This window comes from Pleurodeles waltl, chromosome 12, assembly GCF_031143425.1.
Source record: "Pleurodeles waltl isolate 20211129_DDA chromosome 12, aPleWal1.hap1.20221129, whole genome shotgun sequence".
Classification (NCBI taxonomy): Eukaryota; Metazoa; Chordata; class Amphibia; order Caudata; family Salamandridae; genus Pleurodeles; species Pleurodeles waltl.
Window position 1 is genome coordinate 243,644,324 of NC_090451.1, and position 22,769 is coordinate 243,667,092.

Here is a 22,769-nt window from a genome sequence, read left to right on the forward strand (position 1 = left end):
TGAAATTAAGGGGCCATCAGGTCTCTTTTTGTTTGACTATCCTGGCTGGAAGCTGTCTGGACTCTCATAACTAGCTGCAATGGAGGAAACAAAGGCAACCAGCTTGTTACCACTTAACAGGTACTTAAGAGAGGCATGGTTTTCAATTTTTTAAGTCCCTGTATATAAGACATATGTGTGCACTGTAACAATGTCTGTTGTGTTGGTCTGTCCCAGTATTTACAAAAATAATTTAAATACCACCATTTTGCTTTATTTCTTTTATAATGCTACTCATCCCAATACAGGGTGTCAGAGCACTTTACATCATACGCAAATATTATACAAAGACAATAAATGCTATGTGTGTAAATCAATGTATAGGATGTGTTACAGAATACAGTAAGAGTTACAAGATATAGGAGTCACATGTCCTTCAATCGTTTGTTATATTAGAAGGATTACAAGTTGTGATTTGCAAGTTACAAAACGATATCTGTGTCAAAAGCAGCAACCCACTTACCTATTTACATAAAATAAAACCTGTTCACCTTCATGTTACATAATGTGTTTTACAGGAGACATAGTTACCCTCTATGCTATTGTGATTCAAAACTGGGACTAGACAGACCTGTCACGGTCTACTCTTCGCTTACTTCCTTTGTCAGCTGAAGCTGAAGTGCGACCTCGATTCTTGCAGGTCCTGCTCTGGCCGAGGTACGGGCGACTCTTTCCAGTAGCCACGGTGCTGCTGACAATGGTCCATCACTACAGTCCGTGCCCTCCAGAAGGAGCCTCAGAGGCAAAACCCCTAAGGGAAAAAACCTCTTTGACAGGAACTCCCTGGAACAGAAGAAAAAAGGGCATGTGAAAAATCAGAATTCCAACGCCAAGAAAAGAATAACTGGAAAAAACAGGAACAAAAACTGGAATCAGAGAAAAAACAGCCAGAGCGTGATCACCACCAAAGGAAGTGTTGCAACGCAAGGAGAACAACAATCTAACCCCTTATATACCCCTTAGCAGGAAGTGACATGCAGGAAGAAGCAAGAACACCATTTTGGATTGGGAAGGAGATTATAGAACAAGGCAGAAGAAGGCACCATATTAGAAAAGGGAACAGGTGCATGCAGGGAAAAGACAAGAAGAAAGGGCATGCTGGGAAGAAGAGAATATGGCCCCACTAAGAACAAGGAAAGAAGAAAAAAGGAAGAAAAAGAGAAGAAAGAAAGAAACCTAGAACATGGCACCAGTGAAGGGCTGGGGGGTCGAAGACACCCCATGGCGAACACCCACGCCACGTGTTGAACGCGGTGAGGCCCGATGCCCAACCCTGGCCTCCGACCTCGCTGTGGGCAACAACGTGAGCCGTGGCTGAGAAAAAGGGCCACGGCGAGCCCCGTGGCCCCCACTGTGGCCCGAACAGAGGACGCCGCGGGAGCCCACAGAATGACAAGATCTCTCTAATAAATGTGTTAACTTCCAGGATTATCATTCCATTATTATTATTCCCTGAGATTTACTGGGCACACACAGATCTCTCCAGCCGGTGCCTTAATCCTCTAAGATATTTTAAAATGCAGACTCTGCAAACAATTAAGCAGAACAGATTTACTGCCAAATTTGTCCTTGCTGCCAATTTCTTTGTGGAACAGTATTTAAAATATAAATTTATAGGTTGTGGCCCAGATTTTGTGCCAGGTTTGCATAACGTTTTTGACACAGCCCAGGCGCAAAATCTCACTGGTTAAATCTAGTAATGCACTCAAATGTAGTTGTGATAAACCTGCTAAACATGTCTGGGGTGTTAAGATCTGATGTCACTTTGTGAGGCCTAGCGCGATGTCATGCCGTGATGTTGTGCACCATGATGTCACTTGCAACCTGCCTAACTTGGTTAGTCCCCCACTTCTTTTTTTAGGGTTGAGCGTGCAAGCATTCTAGCCTGCTGTTATCTCTCTGTGGGCTTTTAACCACACCCACTGCACGCCCATCAGTTTCTTTTGTTCCTGGGCTTGCCTTTTAAAATTATTTCATTTGTGAAAGGCATGCATAGGTCATACCTTTTCCGGTGTTTAGCCCTCTTCGAGCGCACAGGCCAACTTGTGAAATCACATGAGGCTCCATGTTGTCCGCATGGCTTCTGTTCTACTTTTTCTTTCTACTTCCTATGCAGCGCAATCTAACTGGGCAGTAGATGAGCGCTTTGCATGGCATCAACACTGTTACATGGATAATTGAATAAATGCCTATCAGTCTGACTGCAAGCGAACTTCTGTTTCCTTTTGTGTGCTCCTTCACGTTCATGCTGAGGCGCTTTAAATCGGCTCGCTTATGTACAACTGTATTCCTTTTCATTTTCAATTTATGTGGCAAGAAGAGTCCGGTAGAACTTCGTAGTAAATACTCCACGCAGTATGTAGATGAAGTATGTTTATTTACAGCCCCTCACACCATAAGCCTCCTCTTCTCCTTCAGAGCTGTCTCCAACTGCCATCCTAGAACCCTCTTACATCATACTTTCTATTCTACGTTCACATTTTAACAATCCTTAAAGGCCTACTTACATGACCATTACTACACATCTTCCCATCTTTAACCCGTTCTGTGCCTGGGACGTAATGGTTACGTCCACCGGCACAGTGCTCCTGTGCTGAGGATGTAACAATTACGTCCTGGCACATGAGCTCGGAGAGCGCTCCCTCCGTGGGCTTCCCTCCCACCCCGCCAGGGAAGGAAGGGGCACCCCCGTGATGTCTGATGACGCGCGCTGACCTCATTAGAGGCCAACTCCCCACAATCGGAAGAGAAATCCAAAGCATTTATCTTCCGATCATGTGATGGGGGTCTGAGAGGCTTCAAAGGGAAGGAAAGGAATTTCCTTCCCTTTGAAGTCTCTCAGAGTATTTCAGCAGCCAGATCGTGAAGCGATCTGACTCCTGAAATGCCCACTAGACACCAGGAATTTTTTCCAATAAGGAAATTGCCATCAGGGGAGCGACCCCTTGGGCAAGGGTCGCTCCCCTGGGGGGCAATTTTTTTCAATGCCTTTTAAACCCCCCACCGGGGGCAGGTGGGTCTATTATAATTAGGCCGATCTGCGGGCAGACACCCCTAGACACCAGGGATATATTTTTGTTTATGTTAACTTTTTTTTTTATATATGGGGAGCGACCCGTTAGTCAAGGGTCGCTCCCCTGGGGGGGCTACTTGTATTTAGACCATTTCTGCCCCCCTTGGGGGCAGATAGGCCAATTTATGTTAGGCCAATCTGCCCCCAAGGGGGGCAGGAACCACTAGACATCAGGGATCTTTATTTTTTTGCGTCAATTTCACGCAAGGGGAGCGACTCCTTAGGCAAGGGTCCCTCCCCGGGGGGGGGTTATTTTAGGCCATTTCTGCTCCCCTTGGGGGCAGATCGGCCTATTTGTATTAGGCCGATCGGCCCCCGGGAGGGGGGCAGAAACCACTTAGGCAACATGGATTGGTGTGAGTGTATGTGTGTGTATTGTTAAAGGGGGGTGCCCCTTGGGCAAGGGTCGCTCCCCATGGGGACACATTAGTGTTTTTTTCAAAATAAGAGGGTGGGTGTATGGCCATACACCCACCCCAAATAAATGGGACAAAGTTGTTCTGCCCACCAGTAGGCATATGGAGCAACTACCACCGATCCACACCCCGGGGGGGGGGGCAGAAAGTCTACTAAATGCCAGGGAATTAAAAAATAGTGGGGTGGTGGCTATCGACCAGTATGGGCCTGGTTATGCCCCCACCCCAACTGAAGGGGGTAACAGTCTTTCAGCTCTCCCCCGCACACTAAAACATCTTATCCCACGGCAAGCAAGAGGATATTTGATTATTTTGGGTTTTGGTTTTACATTTGGGCCATGAGAGCTTGGCTAACTCTCAAAATCGTCCCACTTGGAATGGTGAGGGCTGAACTTTATGAATTTTGGGACGCTGCCATGTAGAAAAATCCACAAGACCTAGACACATCTGAAAACTAAACATCTGGGTGATTCCAGGGTGGTGTGCTTTACATGCACCCTGCACCATTTTCTTACCCACAATGCCCTGCAAACCTCCAACTTTGCTGGAATTCACTCATTTTTCCCACATTTTTGGGATGGAACCTTCCGGAATCTGCAGGAATCCACAAAATTCCTACCACCCAGCATTGTCTCATATATACAGATAAAAATTCTGCTGCCCTTGTCAGACGAAACATTTTTTTTTCCAAACTGCCCTTTTGGACTCGCTTTGGTTCCCCCTTAATTTCAACATGTTTTTGGCTCTTCCCTGTCACAAGCATGTGGCCCACCTACACAAGTGAGGTATCATCTTTACCGGGAGACTGAGGGGAACGTTGGGTGGTAAGAAATTTGTACCGGTGTGGTGAGCCTACACAGAAATGTGAGCAAAATGTGATTTTGTAGCTAAATTTGAGGTTTCCTGAGGATTCTGGGTAAGAAAACGTTGGGGGATCCATGCAAGTCACACCTCCCTGGACTCCCTCGGGTGTCTAGTTTTCAGAAATGTCTGGGTTTGGTAGGTTTCCCTAGATGGCTGCTGAGCCCAGGACCAAAAACGCTGGTGACCCCCTCAAAAACAGGTCATTTTTTATTTGATAATTTTGATGTGTCCAGATAAGTGTTTTGGGGCATTTAATTTCACGGGCAGTAGGGCTACCCACAAAAGTGAGGTACCATTTTTATCGGGACACTTGGGGGAACGCTGGGTGGCAGGACATTTGTGGCTCCTCTCAGGTTCCAGAACTTTCTGTCACCGAAATGTGAGGAAAAGTGTTTTTTTGGGCCAAATTTTGAGGTTTGAAAAGGATTCTGGATAACAGAACCTGGTCAGAGCCCCACAAGTCACCCCATCTTGGATTCCCCCTAGGTGTCTAGTTTTAAAAAATGCACAGGTTTGGTAGGTTTCCCTAGGTGCTGGCTGAGCTAGAGGCCAAAAGACAGTGTGTAAAAAAGATGTCTATTTGAGAAATGCCCTGTAATTCACATGCTAGTATGGGCACCCCGGAATTCGGAGATGTGCAAATAACCACTGCTTCTCAACACCTTATCTTGTGCCCATTTTAGAAATACAAAGGTTTTCTTGATACCTATTTTTCACTTTTTATATTTCAGCAAATGAATTGGTGTATACCCGGTATAGAATGAAAACCCATTGCAAGCTGTGTTTTTCTTTCACTAATGACCGAGCTGACAAAAATCTCTGGAATGCACTTCTCAGTTCAAAGAAGACATTTATTATTATTTCACCACGAGGTTCCTAAAAAATGAAGGAGATTAGTAGGTCGAAAGCACACGTTTAAAAATAGTCACAGCAATGAAAGGAAAATATATCAAAAATGATTCTCAACTGCAATGTACACAGCAAATATATGTGATTATATTATAGCATAATTGCAAAGCAAAGAATAAAGTAAAAATTAATCACCGTAGGGCCTTCATCTTTCTCATGCCAGCAAGAAGATGACCCTGTTCAACTGCGAGAAAGAGATATCCAACCTCACGGGACAAATGAGTGTGTCAGGCATTCGACATCTAATCCTGACTGGGGTTTTGGAAATTCCCTCGCTACTGAGCAGGGCCACCTTTTTTATACTTTTAAAGAACCGAAAGGGCTGTCTGGAAAAAAACCTTCCCTTGAAAAATAAATATTCAAACATGCTGGCTACTGCAAGTCAGAGTTAGAAGAAAAAATTTGAAAACTGCCCAAATTCTCAAGGCTGTCCTCCCAAGGCTGCACTGTTGTCTGCACTGTACTTTATTAGCATGCTGACTGACTAACTGTTCGTGTTCGGTGAGAAAGAAATACGAAAAACAAGCTCAGTTTACCATGTGGAAAAACACAGCTCAACTGCAATGTCTCAACTGCAATATCTAACGCCACGATAAAGTCAATAGGCAGCTAAAATGAATACAAAATGTAATCTGCAACTGGATAACCCTGAACAACTAATATGCAAAGTGGTACAACACAAAGTCAGTGGTCAAACATACCTATTTTACCACAAGGTGCAGCTCATTTATTGGCTCTGAGTACCTAGGGTTCTTGATGAACCTACAAGGCCAATATATCCCCACGACCAGAAGAGTCCAGCAGACGTAACGGTATATTGCTTTCACAAATCTGATATCGCAGGAGAAAGTTACAGAGTAAAACGTGGAAAAAAATGTCTGGTTTTTTTTCACCTCAATTTCAATATTCTTTTATTTCAGCTGTTATTTTCTGTAGGGAACACTTGTAGGATCTACACAAATTACCCCTTGCTGAATTCAGAATTTTGTCTACTTTTAGGAAATGTTTAGCTTTCTGGGATCCAGCATTGGTTTCACACCCATTTCTGTCACTAACTGGAAGGAAGCTGAAACCACAAAAAATAGTAAAAATGGGTTATGTCCCTGTAAAATGTCAACATTGTGTTGAAAAATTGGGTTTTCTGATTCAAGTCTGCCTGTTCCTGAAAGCTGGGAAGATGGTGATTTTAGCAGCGCAAACCCTTTATTGGTGCCATTTTCTGGGAAAAAACCACAAGCCTTCTTCTGCAGCCCTTTTCCATGTTAGAAAAAAAGGACGCAAATTTGGCATGGGTAGCTTATGTGGCAAAGACATTATGAGGGCCTGAGCCCAAACTGCCCCAAATAGCCAAAAAAATGGCTCGGCACAGGAGGGGAAAAGGCCTGGCAGCGAAGGGGTTAATCACATTACAAACATGTTCAAACATATTCTATTACACTATTATTATATATTGTCCAATAACCTGCATTTTTATTTACACACATAGGGGGTCATTACAACATTGGCGGTATAATGTGCTTACCGCCGTGCAGAAGACCGCCAATACACCGCCGCGGCCGCAGTAGACCGCCACAGCTATTATGACACACATCACGGAATCCGCCGAAATTCAGACACCCACACAATACCGCCACACCAAAGGTCAGCGATAAACTGGCGGAAACACATCCTCCACCTCCACGCCAACAGAAACACGCCCATGCTATTACGAATCACGAATCCACGCAGCGGTCTTTCAACCGCGGTATTCCATTGGCGGTACACACCACCGCGCTCAAAATACACACACATCTACAAAACACCGCCACATTGGACATTTCGAAATGCACACACCTGATACACATACAAACAACACTCCCACACACCCAACACAATATAAAACACACCCACATGACCCACAAACCCCTACAACCAGAAATTCTGAGAAAAGGCCAGAGAGACAGCACAGCTATTGACAACCCCATCACACAGAGGCACACAACACCATCACCCACACTACATCCACGCACAAAACACCGCATACCACTACACTCACCACACTCATCCACACATACACCACCCCACACATCACACACACCACCCCATGTCACACCAAAGACACCCCCGCTTCTCCGAGGAGGAGCTCAGGGTCATGGTGGAGGAAATCGTACGGGCAGAGCCACAGCTATTTGGCTCACAGGTACAGCACACATCAATAGCCAGGAAGATGGAGCTATGGCGCAGAATAGTCGACAGGGTGAACGCCGTGGGACAGCACCCAAGAAAAAGGGAGGACATCAGGAAGAGGTGGAACGACCTACGGGGGAAGGTGCATTCCACAGTCTCCAGGCACAACATCTCAGTGCAGCGGACTGGCGGCGGACCCCCACCTCCTCCCCCACAACTAACAACATGGGAGGAGCAAGTCCTGACCATCTTGCATCCTGAGGGCCTCGGAGGAGTCGGTGGAGGATGGGACACTGGTAAGTCAAATCTTAACTATCACATCCCCCACCCTACCTGCATGCTATCACACACCCCCACCCTCACACCCTCCCCTATCACCCCAAATCCTCACTAATCTACCCATGACACCAACCACCCATCCCAACACCAAGCCCTGCATGACAAAACTAAGCATGGGCACCCCTCACTAAAGCATGCCCACTGCACATACCCAGTACACCCCCCCAACCATCATCACACAAGCCCCCACACAGGAATGCCTGCACTGGGGTACACAAACACCCACCCATTGCACACCATTACACACACACATGCGATAATCATGTTCTTATACCCCTGCAGGAACCCGAAGGACCGTCACCACACCAGAGGGTCCAGACAACACCACTCCACCCCCAGAAGAGGCCCACAGTGACAGCAGCTCTGCCCCACTGGATCTTGATGACCAGCCCGGACCATCTTGGGCCTCAGGACAGTCGGTTCCCCTTGCCCAGCCACAGCCCAACACCGAGCTGCCACCCTCTGGTAACACCAGCACAGCACCCACTCAGCGGGCCCAAACCTCCCTACCCAGGACAGGTCAATCAGCGGCGGGTCCACCACTACAGGGCACCCAGGCTAACCCACCACCCCAAGAACAACAGGGACCTGGGGGCAGTGGTAGTGGGCACACGGTCCAGGGGACAGAGGCACAGGAACACAGGGGAACTGGCAGGGCTGCTGTGCAACAGAGGGAGGACAGGCCAAGGGAACCAACTCTCTACGAGGCCCTCTCCTCCATCATGGGAGCATACCACCACTCCCAGGAGACGATGGCCACGGTCCTGGACAAGTTGCAGGAGACCCTGCGTCTGCAGGACGAACTGTATTTGGGGTTCAGGGAGGAGCTCAGGACCATCAGCTCCGCCCTGGGCACCATCGTAGGGGTGCTGACGGACATTCAAAAGACTCTGAGGGACACCGTGGCACTCCAAGGGGCCCCTAAAACTAGCCAGGACGACGAACTGCCCACCACCTCCACCGGCACTAGTGGACAGGACGCCCCACCACAGGACCAACACACCAGCACCCCACCCCCTGCAGACGGACAACCACCACGCAAGCGGGCCCTGAGATCCAGGAACAGGACAGAGCAAGATGGCAAGACCACCGCCAGGAAATGAGACCACCCTGATTGTCCCCCCCACTGTCCCACTTTGTCACCCTGTCCAGATTGGAACTGCCCCAGCTCCACTTCCAATGCCCAAATGGGCAGTGCACCAGTGAGACTAATAGACTGGGACTGGACTCTGCCATGGACATTCCTCCACCATCACCCATCCCCAATTTACAACCTTTCTTGATTTTTTTTCCACTTAAATAAACACCCTTGAAAGTCCCAAAAATCTGGAGTCAGTCTATGATTTGGAACTTTGTATTATCAATTACAGTGTCATAATGGGTTACCCATTGTAAGGCTAACATACCAATGTCACACATCACAAGCCCTTCAAGGATGCAAGCAGTTGACACGTAGGTTACCACACCTGTGAAACAGAAATGGAAGGGTACAACTCGCTCAATTAACAAATAGGGAGTGAAATGTAGGTACAGGATAGAGGTAGACGTGTGAAAGTTAATGTAATGTTAAACCAGAAAATGTTCTCACCTGTGTGTCACTAGAAATATTGCTGTATGACTGACTCCCTGTTGTCGTTTTCTTCATCCTCAGCTTCATCCTCATCACTGTCCACTCGCTCCACAGGCTCCACAGCTGCCACAACACCGTCATCTGGATCATCCTCCTGCAGAAAAGGCACCTGGCGTCGCAATGCTAAATTATGGAGCATGGAGCAGGCGATGATGATGTCGCACACCTTCTTCGGTGAGTAGAATAGGGATCCACCTGTCATATGGAGGCACCTGAACCTGGCCTTAAGAAGGCTAAAGGTGCGTTCGATCACCCTCCTAGTCCGCCCATGAGCATCATTGTACCGTTCCTCTGCCCTGGTCCTGGGATTCCTCACTGGGGTCAATAGCCAGGAAAGGTTGGAGTAACCAGAGTCCCCCAATAGCCATACACTGTGCCTCTGGAGTTGACCCATCATATCAGGGATGCTGCTATTCCGCAGGATGTAGGCGTCATGCATTGAGCCAGGGAACATTGCATTTACCTGCGAGATGTACTGGTCTGCCAAACAGACCATCTGGACATTCATCGAATGATAATTCTTCCTGTTCCTGTACACCTGTTCACTCCCGCGGGGGGGACCAGAGCTACATGGGTCCCATCAATAGCACCTATAACGTTCGGGATATGTCCAAGGGCATAGAAGTCACCTTTCAATGTAGGCAAATCCTCCACCTCAGGGAAAATGATGTATCTCCTTACGTGTTTCAGCAGGGCAGACAACACTCTGGACAACACGTTGGAAAACATAGGCTGGGACATCCCTGATGCCATGGCCACTGTTGTCTGAAATGACCCACTTGCAAGGAAATGGAGCACTGACAGCACCTGCACGTCATGGGGGATTCCAGTAGGATGGCGGATCGGTGACATCAGGTCTGGCTCCAACTGGGTACATAGTTCCTGGATTGTGGCACGGTCAAACCGGTAGGTGACGATGATATGTCTTTCTTCCATTGTCAACAGGTCCACCAGCAGTCGGTACACCGGAGGATTCCGCCATTTTCTCATATGTCCCAGCTGACGGTGCCTAAGAAGGACAACAGTGAAGAACCAGTCACTATTCCTCCAGGTATGTACCCACAGTTACACACAAGACTACACCAGACAAAAAAGCCTTCCTGTATGTGTGTTGAGTATAGGCCTAGCTATGCGTGACGCAGTAGTAAATGAAGCCATGTGGGCCCCTGAAATGGCGGCTGCCTGACCTCTAAACTGGGACAATGGGATTGTGGGGTAACTGCGCTGGCGTTGCACACCGTCGCGGTAGGCGGTCGTAGACTGCGGCGCAATGCTGCATTGGTTAACATTGGACCCTATGGGTCCCAGGAGCCAATGAACAGGTGCGCCGGCGGTGATGATGCGCACCGCCACGGATGTCACCGCCATTTTCTATCTGTTCAATCACTAGATACCTGACCTTCAACAGGAGAGGACCTACACTGCTAGTGCTGCTGTGACCTCGGTCTGGAAGCGACGATGGCTGCTGCATCTGGGGAAAGGGCCCCTGCCTTCACTGCACAGGAGTTGGAGAAACTTGTGGATGGGGTCCTCCTCCAGTACACGCTACTCTACGGTCCTCCAGACCAACAGGTTAGTACACAGGGAGCACGTTGTATGGGCTAGGCCTGGGTGGAGAGGGCTGGGTGGAAGAGGCAAGGGGGCAGAGTACATAGATCAGTTATGAATGGGAATGAATGGGCCACATGGCCAGAGTAGGGAGGGAGCCACTCACATTGACGGTGCAGTTGGTAATGACTGTTCCTCTTTCCTTGTGCATGTCATGTAGGCCAGCGCCCACCAGAAGAGGGACATTTGGTGTGCCATCGCCAAGGAGGTCGGGACCCTGGGGGCCCACCAGAGACGGGGCACCCACTGCTGTAAAGGGATGGGAGGACATTCGCCGTTGCAGCAAGAAGACGTCGGAGGCTCAGCTGGGGATGGCCTCCCAACGTGGAAGGGGTGCCCGTCGCACCATGACCCCCCTGATGTTCCGGATCCTGGCGGTGGCCTACCCGGAGTTGGGTGGGCGCTTGAGGACATCACAGCAGACACAAGGGGGTGAGTACAACGTCATTCAGCGGACTTTGTGTGCAGTGGAGGGGTCTGGGTGGGGGAGGTGGACTGTGGGTGTCCCTAGGCCAGGGCGAGTTAGTTAGGCAAGGCCCCTCCGTAATGTAGGCCATGTGGCACTCAACCCCACCTCAGCAGAGTGGCAAGTTGAGATATAGTTGCCTCTGTGGCATCCATGTGTGCAGATTTCCACCATTGCCATGTAGGCCATGTCCCAGAAATTGCATGTGCAGAGGTCAGGAGCACGGCGTAATGCAGGGGGCTGCTGCGTCTGTCTTGTCCGCCAACGGTAGCGGCATGCCTTGCACTAAAACTCTCTTTCTTATGTCTCCCCCCCTTTTTCTGCTCTCCCTGTCCTTTTGTACATCAGCATCATCAGGCGGAGGTACAGTGGCACCGGAGCACGAGGGAGCTGCATCCCACATGGCCATGGAGGGCCACACCACAGACTCTGAATGCACCAGTGGGACGGAGGGCGAGGGGAGCTTCACGTCGGCCACCGGATCACCAACCAGCGACACAGACTCGTCCGCCGATGGGAGCTCCCCTGTGGTGGCGGCACCACCTGTGCGCCCCACCTCTACAGGTACAGCCGCCACCTCCCCTACCAGCACCGCCCTCCCAGTAGCCCCGTGCCCGCTCACCCAGGAGGGTGGGCATCACCTTCGCCCCAGGCACCTCAGGCCCTGCCCCAGTCACCCCTGCTGCCCTCAGTGAGGAGGCCATTGACCTCCTCAGGTCACTCACTGTTGGGCAGTCTACCATTGTGAATGCCATCCAGGGTGTAGAAAGGGAGTTGCAACACGGTAATGCATTCCTGGAGGGCATTCATTCTGGTCAGGCTGTCCTTCAGCAAACCCTGCAATCTCTGGCCTCAGCACTGATGGCAGCCATTGTCCCTGTGTCTAGCCTCCCCCCTCCAACTTCCTCCACCCAGACCCAATCTCCTGTACCCCAGCCCATCCCAAGCACACCTACAGACCAGCATGCACACAAGTCAACACACACAAGTAGCTTAAGCAAACATAGGCACCATACACACCACAGGCACTCACGCAAGCCTCACCCACATACAGACACAGCAATACCCACTGTCTCCACTGTGTCCCCCTCCTCCTCTTCTCCCTCCTCCCTCCCAGTCGCGTCTACACACACACCTGCATGCACCACATCTACAGGCACTAGGACTCGCACCAGGACACCCAGCACGACAAGTCGCTCACCTGCACTCACCACCTCCACTGCCATTTACACGTCCCCTGTGTCCTCTCCCAGTGTGTCTGTGACGCCCCCTCCCAAAGTACACAAACGCTGGCAGTCACTCACCCAACATTCATCCACCTTACAACAGCCTCCAGTACCTGCACCTGCACCCAAAACACCTAAAGTGACACCTCCTACAACCACCTCCTCTTCCTCCACTCACAGACCCCCTCCAGCTACCCATCCCAGTGTTCGTCAGAAACTGTCCCTCTGTCAAATTGACCTTTTTGCCCCCCCCTCCAATTCATCAGTCCCGTTGTAGCGCCTCAGCCAAAAAGCCTCCAGTACCAGCGGTGCGTGTTCCAGGTTTTTGGAGTGCACCGGCCACCAGGGCAGGCAGTAGGACCCGGAGCCAAGGCACTGACAGCCCACCCCCTGTGAAGGCTCTGAAAATGGAGAGTGGACGACGGGACCGTCTTAAGACCCCTGGTGGGACAACAAGTGACATGGGATCGAAGGGGATTGGTGAGTCAGCTGTAACTCCAACAAAGGTGGGGAAGGTCCAGAGGAAGTCTGCCCAGCCTGTTGTGAGTGTCACGGCGGAGAAGTGCGCCATCATTTCCGACGGTCCAGACACAACCGCCAGCACCGTCGTCACTGGTCCAGAGACCACCGCCAGAGTCACAGCCCAGGAGGGACCAAGTATCCTCCCTGGTCCAGAGACCACCGCCGGAGTCACAGCTCAGGAGGGCACAAGTATCGTCACTGGTCCAGAAACCACCGCCGGAGTCACAGCCCAGGAGGGCACAAGTATCGTCACTGGTTCAGAGACCACCGCCAGAGTCACAGCCCAGGAGGGCACAAGTATCGTCACTGGTCCAGAAACCACCGCCGGAGTCACAGCCCAGGAGGGCACAAGTATCGTCACTGGTCTCGAGACCACCGCCAGAGACACAGCCCAGGAGGGCACAAGTATCGTCACTGGTCCGGAGACCACCGCCGGAGTCACAGCCCAGGAGGGGCCAGGATGCCACAGCCCCGCTGGGCAATGATGGAACGTCATACCACACACCAATGCCCAGTGTAGAGATCGTCATGCCACACACCAATGTCCAGTGTGGAGATCGTCATGCCACACACCAATGTCCGTATCAGAAGCGCCACGTCAAAGCACCGCAGAACAGGGCAATGACCGCCATGGCAAAGCACCGCTGAACTGTATTGAACCGCCAAGGCAAAGCACCGCTGAACTGTCCTGAACCACCATGGCAAAGCACCGCTGAACTGTCCTGAACCGCCATGGCAAAGCACTGCTGACCAGGGCAAAGACCGCCAAGTCAAAGCACCGCTGAACTGTCCTGAACCGCAATGGCAAAGCACCGCTGAACAGGGCAAAGACTGCCATGTCAAAGCACCGCTGAACAGGGCAAAGACCGCCATGTCAAAGCACCGCTGAACAGGGCAAAGACCGCCATGTCAAAGCACCGCTGAACAGGGCAAAGACAGCCAAGTCAAAGCACCGCTGAACAGGGCAAAGACCACCATGTCAAAGCACCGCTGAACTGTCCTGAACCGCCATGGCAAAGCACCGCTGAGCAGGGCAAAGACCGCCATGTCAAAGCACCGCTGAACAGGGCAAAGACCGCCATGTCAAAGCACCGCTGAACAGGGCAAAGACCGCCATGTCAAAGCACCGCTGAACTGTCCTGAACCGCCATGGCAAAGCACTGCTGAACAGGGCATGCACCGTGTAGGAATCAATGGACCGCCACATCAGGCATCCTTATCCCATGTGCAGCTGGGACAGTGACATGACAGGTACTTTCACGTGGAGACTCATCCAGTCTGGGGACCAGTCCCCCTCCAGAACCAGTGGAGACTGTTATCCACTTGAGAGACTGTGGCTTTACACTCCCCAGGATGGCACAGTGGGCAAACCTCCCACTGTAGAGACTTGAGAGACTGTGGCTTTGCACTCCCCAGGATGGCACAGTGGGCAAACCACCCACTGTAGAGACTTGAGAGACTGTGGCTTTGCACTCAACAGGATGGCACAGTGGGCAAACCACCCACTGTAGAGACTTGTGAGACTGTGGCTTTGCACTCCCCAGGATGGCACAGTGGGCAAACCACCCACTGTAGAGACTTGAGAGACTGTGGCTTTGCACTCCCCAGGATGGCACAGTGGGCAACCCACCCACTGTAGAGACTTGAGAGACTGTGGCTTTGCACTCCCCAGGATACATCAATGGGCATGGAGCCCTGTCGTGGATCTGGCTTCGCATTCATCTGGCTGAGGTGCCCCCCCTTCCCTTCCCCCTGAGGTGCCTGTTTTATTTCTATCTGATGCCCCGGCAGTGTTCTCTCCGATTTTGGTCAGGTATCTATTGTGGGCCTCGCCCATGCATTTTTGGACTGTTGGTGCACGGACATTGTTGTGTACATATCTGCACTACTTCTCGGATTGTATGTGTAAATAAGAGTGATTTTGAGATCTATATATCTGTATATTTTTTTATGACATCTATATTGGCACATTACAATGTTTGCCCCAATTTCGCATTGTCTTTTCATTCTTCCGGGGGGATTGTGGGTTGTTACTGTTATTTTTGTGACTGCATTGGTGTGTATGTTGTGATATGCGAGGGTGGGGGTGTTTGGTGGGTGTCCCCCTAACTTTTGCCTCCCCCGTGTCGTAGGTGCAGTACTCACCGGTATCTTCTGCGCCTACGTAGCTGTTGGTCGTAAAGGAGCAGGAAAACAAGCGCGGGGAGTATTTGGAGTTCGGGCTCCATGGTGTCCTCGTTCCTCGTGGGATGTGTTCAAGTGAGCGTTTTCCCATAGCAAAAGCTGTTTCCGCCGTGTTTTTATCCGCGGTGAATCCGCCCCGGAAAAGGTGGCGGATTGGCGGGTTGTAATAGTGTGGGCGGTACATTGTCTCCCGCCTGTCTGTTGCGGGTAACCGCCGCGCTGTTTGTCTGTACCGCCGTGGCGGTCAGAGTGTTAAAGTGGCTGTCTTTGTTGGCGGTTTCCGCCACGGTCATAATTCCCTTTTTTTCCGCCGGCCTGTTTGCGGTCTTACCGCCGCTTTAACACCGTCCGCCAGGGTTGTAATGACCCCCATAGTCTTTTAATTTAATGGGAATTCTAATGTCTACCATATCTGCCACTTTTGCTACTGTCACCACTTTCCACTTCACACTTGTTTCTACTCTGATTATTCACAACTTCACTCATTTGTTTCTTCTTTTCACTGTCATTCCTTGGTGCTTCAAAATTATAATCCATCCAATCATTGTTTCTTTTGCTTACTTCCCCATTAGCGACTCAGTTGCCACATCTTCCCATCACTTAATAATGCAGTTGCAAAACAATTTCCACGCTTTCAAGAGCTTTGAAAATTTGCTTTCACCTTTGTGAAATTTACAATCTTTTTTCACTCTGACCCACGACCCATTTTAACTTTTTGTTTCTTATCGTACCAATCCTTATATGCTTGTTTGACAGCTATAATTTTTTTTTTTACTTTCTCAGGAGACCATTCTATCCTTCTGCTTGCTGGCAACCATGCGATATCCTTACTTATAGGTTCTCGACCTCTTATTATCACAAGCGGGCTTTTTCCAGTACTACTACTAGGAGTTATTCTGTAAGCCCAAATCATTTTGTTTATCTCGAATTCCCAATTTGCTCCACTACTTATGGCTAGTTGTATAGCCCCTTTTATTACCTGATTAAAGCGTTCCACTAAACCATTTCCTTTAGGATGATACACTGACGTTGGCTTATGCACAATACCATTCCTTTTCAAAATTGTCTTGAATGCTTCCACTGTGAATTGTGGTCCATTGTCTGATATTATATATTTTGGTAAACCTTCCTTCATAAATATTTTATCTAGAAATCGTATTACATCTTCACACTATACTTTATCAGTTACTTTTATTTCAGGACATTTTGTAAAATGATCTATGATTACACTAATGTATTTCCTTTCACAATTCTTATTCTCTATTGGTCCCATGATGTTGATACCAACTTTTTCCCATGGCATATTGGGACACGACATGGTATATAACGGTGGTTTAAATATTTCCTGCGTTTTGTCTGACCTATTGCAATCCATACATTCTCGCAATAATCTTTCAATTTCGTTGTCTAAACCTGGCCACTGATATGTATTTTTACTTCTTGACTTTGTTTTTTAAATGCTCAGGTGTCCTTCATGACACAGTTTTAGAATTTTACTTCCATGTTTCAACAACATACCCTGTTCCTCACTCAATTCATTTCGAACTTCTAAAAAACTGCAACCAATTTGATTTAGATGCTTCTTTTCCGGCCAACCTTTGTTAACATACCACAGAATTTTTTGCAAGTCTTTGTCCTCTTTTATTGTATCTCTCTCTATTCCTTTCATTGATCCCAACCATTCCATCATCGAACAACATTGCCACACACTCTTCTTCATCTTCACTCTCTTCAGCTTTATCTGCTGGTATTGGCATCCGACTCAAAAAATCTGCTACCCTATTTCTGATTCCAGGTATGTGCATTACATCATAATTGAAATCCAATCACTTCACAGACATCTTGTCTAATCTTGGTGATGCTGTTTGTAAACCTAATGTAGTAAGTACTCTAGTCAATAGTTTGTGATCTGTTTTCTATGTTACTTTATAACCCCATACATACTGGCGAAAATGGTTTAAACCCCATGTACACGCAAGTGTTTCTCTTTCTATAACGGAATATTTTTCTTCTGCAGCAATTAAAGCTTGTGATGCAAAAGCAACCACTCACTCATTATTCTCCTCATCCTGTTTTGACAACACTGCACCAATTCCTTTTGTACTGGCATCTGTGGTAATACATATTTTACATCTTGAGTCAAATCCCTTTAAGAATGGTGCATCACTTATCTCTTTTTTAAGTTTCTCAAACTCTTTTAGGCACTCTACTGTCCACACAAACCTTACTTTATTTTTAATAAGCTGTCTAATAGTGTAAGTCTTTTCGGATAATGTTTTTACAAATTTCGAATAAAACTCTACCAGTCCCAAACAAGCTCTCGCGTCATCTTTACTTTGTGGAGACGGAGCATTTTGAATTGCTTTCACTAATTCTACTTTTGGTTTTATTCCTTCCCCCCTTATTTTGTGCCCTAAATATTTATTTTTTCTCACAGCTATTTTACATTTTTCATATTCTGCTGTAAGACCTTTTGTTTCAAATATTTCTAACACTTGTTGTAATTTTTCATCGTGCTCCTCCTTTGATCTTCCCATTGTCAACACATCATCCTGAAAAAACATTGCACCACTGATATCTTCTAATAAACAACTCATTAGCCTCTGACACTGCAGCAGCTGAGGCTAAACCAAAAGGTACCCGTAAGAATTGGAAACATCCAAAAGGTGTAATAAATGTCGTTAGTTTCCTACTGTCAGAGTGTAACCTCACCTGATGATATGCAGATTTTAAAACTAATGTAGAAAACCAACACATTCCTCTTGTATTAGCAAACATCTCATTTATTTTTGTTATGGGATATTGATCTACCAATATATTTGTATTCAATTCTCTTAAGTCAACACATAGTCTAATTTTTCCGTTCGCTCGTCTCACAACCACTAGTAGAGAAACCCATGCAGCTGATTCCACCTGTTCTATTATTCCCTCTCGCATTCGTTTTGTCAGTTCCTGGTATACCTCATTTCTAATTGAAAATGGTACATAGTGTACCTTATGGATATACGGTTTAGCATCATCCTTTAATTGTATTTTATGACAAAAGTCATTCAAACATCCAACCTTTCCTGAAAATACTTTGGAGTATTTTTTAACATTTGCATCATATCAGAGGTACCCCTCTTCACTCTCAATAGATAGAACAGGATCTGCAATGTTGGGATTTGAGATAATACCCAGCTTCCCTTGGTCCTCCCACCCTAGCACTGAAGGACCTCTTTCTGCTATGTATAACTTGCATATAGCCTTCCTACCTTTAAATTCAAATTCCATGTTTCGACATCCTATAACCTCTATTTTCACCTGTGTAACTTTTTGCTTTTACATCTGTTTTGTTCTAAGTGATTGCCACATTCTTTCTGGAACTTATCATTCCATACTCTTATCAACAATAGTAAATGGTGAGTCAGAATACACCATCACTTTTACTATAATGCCACCAATATTTATATCACCCATTGGTTTCTTTCTTTCCTAGTGCTCAATGGTTAGCGTATCATATTTAATGCAAACTACACCTTTTGGATCTGTATCTTCATCCTGTGTGTCCGAACTCTCTTGAGGTTGTTCTTCCATTTGAATATATTTAATTTTAACATTCATATTACTTCTACGTACTCTTGCATAACGTCCTATCCTCTTTTTTATTCTTAGCTGGACATTTTTTTATTGTCAGCTAAGTGCTCTGTACTGCCACACCAATAACACTTCCTACTTTGGTTACCCCTGTTACACGGTTTGCTCTTTTCTTTGTTTTTCTCTTTACATGTCTTTTTGTTATTATACTCTTTTCCACCCTTGACGATGTTCAACTGCTTGAATTGCTGTATTTCACTCTCTACAGCTTTTGCACATCACCCTGTAAGTTCTGCTTTCTTCACCAGTGCAATAACCTCTTTTAACTGTGATTCACCATTTACCCACAACTTATCTTGAATATTGGGGTTGCTTGTATGCATTATTTGATCACAAATCAGTTAATCTTGCAACATCCCAAATCTGCAGGCTTTTGCTAACTGCTTGAGTGCAGCCACATACTCATTCACATCCTCCACTTTCCCTTGTTTCCGCTGGAAATTTTTATATCGATCCACAGCAACCCATACAATTGGAGAAAAATGTGCATCTAAGTCTTCCAAGGCTTGGGTGAATACATCACCCTCTTCTCCATCCAGTCTGATTTTTTTTTTTCATTTCACTGTAAATTTTCAACCCCCAGGACCAATACAATTTCTGCTGAAAACTCCTCCTCCTCGAATGTCTCTATGTTATTTAAAAACTATTCTTTCCATTCTCGCTATCTCATTGAGGGTTCACCTGTAGCAAGAATGAATGGTTGTGGTGTGAATAAAAAGTATTCATGTTCCCACAACACCAATAAGATAACTAAACAATTCTGTACTATAGCTACTACAATTTAAGAGTTGCCAATGTATGTTTTCTGACAATATCCTAACGCGATCGTGCCAGAGTAATCCACGTACTGTATTGATAAGAAAACTGTAGTAACAAAAGCCTCAGGTGAAGGAAAACGGTAAGTTTCTTTATTCTAAATAAGACCGCTGCGATGTCGCAGCCACCACCTGTCAACTGTCCTCTTGACTCGTAATGTCTCGAGCATGCTATTGATTGCGAGACACGAGTCGTGAGGACGTGGGCACAATACTACATTATCCTCTTCCCTTATAAAATAGCAAACAACATTTCTTTTACATCACTCATCAAGCAAGCAATCTACAAGAGAACAATAACCAAAAAATAATAATAAAGAACATTGGAGGAGAATAAAACACAAAATCATAACACAACTAATACATTTCATCAGAAATGTAACACAATGGATGGATTCACAAGGTTAACGGTATCTCAAGGGTTTCACCCTTTGTCTGCCGCTTCTGCGTACATAACGTTCAAGAACAAGTTTAGCAACATCTCTTGGACTGGTTTCCTCAGCAACGGGTTCATTATGAGATGGTTTGCCCTGACACACAATAGATTGATCAGAACCACACATTTTGTTAGGATTTTCCTTGGACTTAACCACCCTGTCAACATTCCACCAATTTAGCAAATTTACTCTAACAGCATTACCACATATTTTGTCAATTACCAGAGGTTCTGAAAATCTATTTTCTCCTTTCTTCTTGTGAACAGGAAATTTGATTCTAATCTTATCCCCTACTTCAAACTGGTGGGGACAGACCTTCTTTGATGAATCAAAATACTCCTTTTGCTTAGTCTGTGCCATCCGGACATTATTCCTGACAATATCATCAATCACACTCAAATCACTTTGTTTAACCCACTTGGACATCCAACCAGGACAAATCTTAGAAGACGGTTTCCTTCCACGCAGCAGTTCAAAAAGAGAAACACCTGTAGAAGAATCAGGGGTTGTGTGATAAAACCACAGCATAATCCGTACAGAAACTTGAACATTTGACTTGTTGGCAATAGCCCATTGCACACAATTCCCCAACACTCGATTCATGCGCTCTACAAGACCATTAGTTTGAGGATGATATAATTAACTCTTTATATGTTTGACCTCACCGTCTAGTAAAAATTTAAACTCATGACTAACAAATTGCACGAAAGTTTGGAACTGTATTGGAACGTTTCTCTCTCTGGGCCACCCTTCTTTTACAAATGTTTTAACCTGAGCCAACACTAAATCTTTTGCCAATTCCCCCTTCCACTCACATTCACTTATCGTACACATATCTTCTAGATCAACAGCTGCTATAAAACAGTAATCAACATCATCCTCCTCTTCATCCTCACCAACACCAGCTTCTTCAAGTGTTGGAAATCTAGATAAAAAATCTGCTCTGACATTCTTGTTACCTGGAATACAATGGACTTGAAAGTCATATTGTAACAATTTTGTGACTAATCTAGAAATACAGGGTGTTAATTCTCTGATTTTGTCTCCAGTCAAAATAGAAACAAGAGGACTATGATCTATGCACAACACAAACTTGTTTCCCCAGACATACGGATGAAACTTCCTAATAGCCCACCAACATGCCAACAATTCTTTTTCAATAACAGAAAGGTTTAGCTCAGACCCTCTGAAAACCCTTGATGCATATCCCAAGGCATTTTCCACACCTACTTTCGCTTGAGTCAACACCGCACCCACACCGAAACTGCTCGCATCCACAGTTATAATACACTGCACATCTGGATCAAAAGGTTTTAAAATTATAGGCCCAACTAATTGCGACTTGACCCACTCAAAAGCCTCCTGACAATCCTTACTCCAATCAAGAACAACATTTTTCTTTAACAAATTTGTTAAAGATTTGGTTTTAGCAGCGTAATCACTCATGAAGCATGAATAAAACTCACACAAACCAATGAAGGACTTCAACCCTGTTTTTTCAGACGGTGGAGATGCATCCATAATCGCTTTGACTAACCCTGGTTTGGGTTCAATTCCTTGTTTCGAAACAACATGTTCTAAATATTCAACTCTGTTACGCAAACATTGGCATTTCTCACTTCTAAGAACCACTCCTCTTTCCTGCATGATCTTTAACACTCTTCTTACAATGTGATGATGTTCCTCTTTGGATGCTGCATGGATCAAAACATCATCTTGAAACACAGCTATCCCTTTTATGTCCTTTAACATCTGAGACATAACTCGTTGGAAAACAGCTGCTGCCGAAGCTAACCCAAAGGCATCCTGCAAAACTGAAATGTACCTAAAGGTGAAACAAAAGCAGTAAGATGCCTTGAAGCTGGATCTAAAACAATCTGATGGTACGCCGCAGCTAGATCTAACTTGGAAAACCATTTTGATTCACCAATAGTGGCCAGCATCTCCGTAATTTTGGGTAAAGGATGAAAATCTACCCAAATATGTTTATTCAAACTGCGAAGGTCAACACAGACTCTCAAATCACCATTTTCCTTCCTTGCAACAACCAAGGGGGAACAACAATAAAAAGGAGTCTATAGGTTCAATGATACCCTTCATACACAAATCCTTCAACCCCTATTCCAGTTTGTCCCTCACACTGAATGGTACACTCCTGAATTTATGTTTCACTGGAATGGCTCCCTCCTTGACTTTTATTACATGAGTACACCCCTCAATGGTGCCCAATCTTTCTGAAAACACTGACGGGAAATTCTTTATTAGGCTGGCTCCATAATCACTTGATTGTACAACAAATACCTGTTCCTTATTGCCTGGCCTCAAGACCATTTGATACAAACCCTGATGAAACCGACCCAATATGTTTAGTCCTTTTATCGCTACGTAAATCTTGCCAAAATTCTCCTTCCCTTAAACTCAAGTACATCTTCGAAATAC

At 46.6% G+C, this 22,769-nt stretch overlaps 1 long non-coding RNA gene across 2 annotated transcripts in view; it reads right to left on the reverse strand.

The window, feature by feature from the left end:
* Nucleotides 1-260: 260 nt before the first annotated feature.
* LOC138268111 (uncharacterized) overlaps nt 261-22,769 on the reverse strand; it is a 221,970-nt gene continuing 199,461 nt past the window's right edge. For both annotated transcript variants that reach the window (XR_011199928.1, XR_011199927.1), the window contains one exon: nt 261-822. This is a non-coding gene — a long non-coding RNA (uncharacterized lncRNA). The remainder of the gene's footprint in view (nt 823-22,769) is intronic.